Source organism: Etheostoma cragini, chromosome 10 (assembly GCF_013103735.1).
Source record: "Etheostoma cragini isolate CJK2018 chromosome 10, CSU_Ecrag_1.0, whole genome shotgun sequence".
NCBI classification, from domain to species: Eukaryota; Metazoa; Chordata; class Actinopteri; order Perciformes; family Percidae; genus Etheostoma; species Etheostoma cragini.
This window is the reverse complement of record NC_048416.1, coordinates 9,311,206-9,314,760: the sequence shown is the minus strand read 5'-3', so window position 1 is coordinate 9,314,760 and position 3,555 is coordinate 9,311,206. Positions and strand designations below refer to the sequence as shown.

General features: G+C 40.8%; 1 long non-coding RNA gene across 1 annotated transcript in view; it reads right to left on the bottom strand.

The window, feature by feature from the left end:
- Positions 1–842: 842 nt before the first annotated feature.
- LOC117951239 overlaps positions 843–3,555 on the bottom strand; it is a 17,154-nt gene continuing 14,441 nt past the window's right edge. The window contains exon 3 of the long non-coding RNA XR_004658100.1: positions 843–909. This is a non-coding gene — a long non-coding RNA (uncharacterized LOC117951239). The remainder of the gene's footprint in view (positions 910–3,555) is intronic.

The following is a 3,555-nucleotide window of genomic DNA, read 5'->3' as shown; positions in this document are numbered from 1 at the left end:
CAATCATATCGGACGGAGCCACGGTGCCGCTGTAAAATAGAATGGGGAAGCAACTTGTTTTGGTGGAACAAGGTTCAAAAGTTGTTTTGGTCGTGCAAGAGAAAACTCTGATTGGACAGATAGTCTAGCTAGCTGTCTGGATTTACCCTGCAGAGATTTGAGGAGAAGTTAACCTTAGTCCTCAGAAATCCACCAGAGTTTGGAACGCCAAAACAAAGAAAAAGTAAGGTGACGAATATTCAACGAAATGAGGGACATTCGGGGGGATTTGTCTGGGGGAGATGCATGGGATTTCCTGCCTTTCTGGTCTACATACCCTGCGTCTGCTGAATTGTTTGTATTCTCCATAAAAGTGGTCAATGCTTCTGTTCTGCGCTTCTAAAGCACTGTTGAGTTAATAGTCTATAGTGCCATAGAACGATATAATCCGAGCAGCTGCTGGTTGTATTTAGCCTCTACAGGGTTCCGGGACGTTAGGTGACTGTGAGCCAGCTACAGGCACTGCCACATGGCCGTCCTTTCAGGTGCCGTTATAGTGGGCTTTAGCCAGAAAAAGTGAGTGTCATGCGGCGATGACAGTTAAGTTTAGGCACCAAAACTAGCCGTTAAGTTTAGGAAGAAGATGGTGTTTTGGATTAAAACACCTGGGAGAAAGTTTAGTTTTCACCGCCAAGTGAACTTCCCTCTCTGTTTTTTTTATGTGGACATCTTGTCATGCTATTTAATTCTGAGATTATTTTCCATTTGATGTTGACGTTCACATATAAGTGTATTGCCATGGCTGGCTGGCCGAGTGGCTCTATTTCCGTGGTGGTATTGAAAGGGAGATTTAAATGTAGCTTGTTTAGTTTTGTTGTGCATGATCAAAAAACATCTCGCCCTCTGCTTTTATCACAAATTGCACCCTGCCTAAGAAATGCTGGTAAATCTACTTTGAAATCCAAATTTTAAAAAGTGCTCCTTACAATTTATTGCTCTATGACAGCAAGGTTTCTCCTCAATACTCAACATCGGTTGTAGTTGTTAGTTGATCAGTGCAGGATAGAGCTTGACATTAGTGTTATTTTTACCTCATGATCTTGCATTAATCTTGCGAGACTTGACATTAGAGCGGAAAATGAGTAGCTGAAAAAAGTGAACGGCTTAAATACAAAGAAAGCTTTTTTAATTTGATTAAACTTTCCTCATTTCTTGACAGAGACCCACTAAAGCGTAGCTTCTGTCTCACTCATGAGGAATTCTAAGCAATGACAACAACACTGTCCACATGATACAAGCCTTGCATGACCGCGCACCCACCCTCCACCCCTCCTCCTCACAGTGGCTAGCCAAGGAGGACACGCCGGATTAAAAAAGATGAGGGACTCTACAGAAGAGGTCATTATCTTCGCTTTAGCTTCTGTGCGTGAAAGTCATCGGACGCCACAATCTTCTGAACATAGTCATATTGAGAAATACAGAGAGACTTGTGTGGAGCTGATAGTCTTAAATGGCATTGTAGCAACTCAATTGGCAATGGTTTGAATGTAAAGGCCATAAATTAACATTAAAATGTTGCACACTAAAGCTTTGAACTCATTTATTTTCATCTAAGCGTCCTTGCGTTAAAACACGTCCATCTTGTTGTTGCAGCACAACCTCTGTTCAGTTTAAAGGCTTAATGGTCCAAAATGAACTTGATTTCTCATTTTTCAATCACTTGAATCACAATGTTAAATTTTGTAACATGGTTTCAAACATCTGGGCCTTCTGCCAATGCTTGCCCAATTCCTGTTTTTCATTATCTTACTTTATTTTTTAGTTATGTGATATGGCCCAGTGAGCTATTATGGCACACTTTGTTTTTTCATGGACACTAAAATTCGAATACTTTAACCTCTCCTCCTACCATTAGAACCTACATACACTAATGCAGGTGTAAATCCACTAAGTCCCCGTACAAGCCCACACATACAAAGACATGTGCGAGGAATCTTTGGCATATGGTTTATTGATTTTTTTAAGCAGATGATTTACGTTATAGTTATTATATGAATAAAACAATTTCTACAGTTTAGATTAGAGATGTTCCGATACCGATACCAGTTTTGGAAAAGACTCCGATACAGCCTAAAATGCTGGGAAGTACTGGAGTTTATGCACCGATCTGTTACCACGTAATAAAGACCTGAATAAAATAAAGAAGAAGTTAAAGAAGTTTATTCCTGTTCTTTTTCCATTATGACTGACTGTCAAACTGGATAATAAAAGAAAGTTCTGTGGCGTTCATTGTTTGGGTTTGTTCATGTTTCACAAAAGTTTTACCTGAGACAGACCGAAAACTACTGTATAATATCAATCATATGACATACATTCAGGGATAGTAGTATACGGCTTGATGTTGAAACCAAATAAAATAGTTGACACATTGGTATTGGATCAATCAAGTTCAAGTATCCGAATCAGTAACAGTACGGAAAATAATGGTATGGAACCATCTCTAGTTTAGATGACATCCTGAGTATGGATACTATTGTGGAATAAACAGGTACTGAAGATTGGCGGAAGCTTGAGTTGTGTTTATTTGGACTCTTAGTTTGTTTCTTTTAATCTTTTTTTGTTCCTTTGTTTGTTAAAGCGTTAGTGGAGCGTGTGCTCCCTTTGGAATACAGCAACACAATAGAACCCCCAAGAGGAGCCAAAGTTCACAAAGAGAAATAGTCGAATCAAACCTTTCTTTCTGCAGCCAGTACCTTTTCACTCTCCACTCCGCCCACACATTTAATAATACCCCCAAATCCTTTTTTTGGTCTCAGGAGTGAGTGAGGGTGTAGAGGTGTGTTTTTTGTCTTTACTTTTTCTAATTTTAAACCATTTCACAGTGAACCTTCGGTACGGCAGCTCAACGCCCTTAGACATGAGACTGAGAGGAGCGGGGGAGAGGGAGGGCCAACTTGAAAGCAAGAAGTGAGTTTTTAAATAAGGCAACTAAAGTAGAGTTTACTGTAGGAGGCAAAGGACATAAAGCGTGTGTGTGTCTGTGTGTGTGTATGTGCGTGTGTGTGTGTGTGCGGAGGAAGGAGACGAGGTGGCAACCTTGATCTAAAGGGAAGAACACATCCTCCACTTCCTGAAAGGCAGGGAGTTTCACAGTAGAACAAAACGCTCGACGGATAAACGTCTTCAAATCGACTGAATAATTCATTTATCTTCGAGGCACTCCTGAATCAACGGCTCCTTTGAAGTGGCGGAGGCACAGATGGCCCGACCAGTGTAACACACACATACACTAATGCAGGTGTAAATCCACTAAATCGCCGTACAAGCCCACACATACAAAGACATGTGCGGGGAATTTATGGCATATGGCAGTATACATGCTCCTGGTTCACACCTCGTTCTTTCTCGCTCTCTGACACACACACACACACATGCACGCACACACACACAAGCAGACAATGACATTCATATCACACAGATAATCATTAACACTCAGGCTTATGAGCGCTCAACCTGAATGAGGTAACCATATGGTAACATAATACACACACAGCATGAAATGAACATAATGAAACA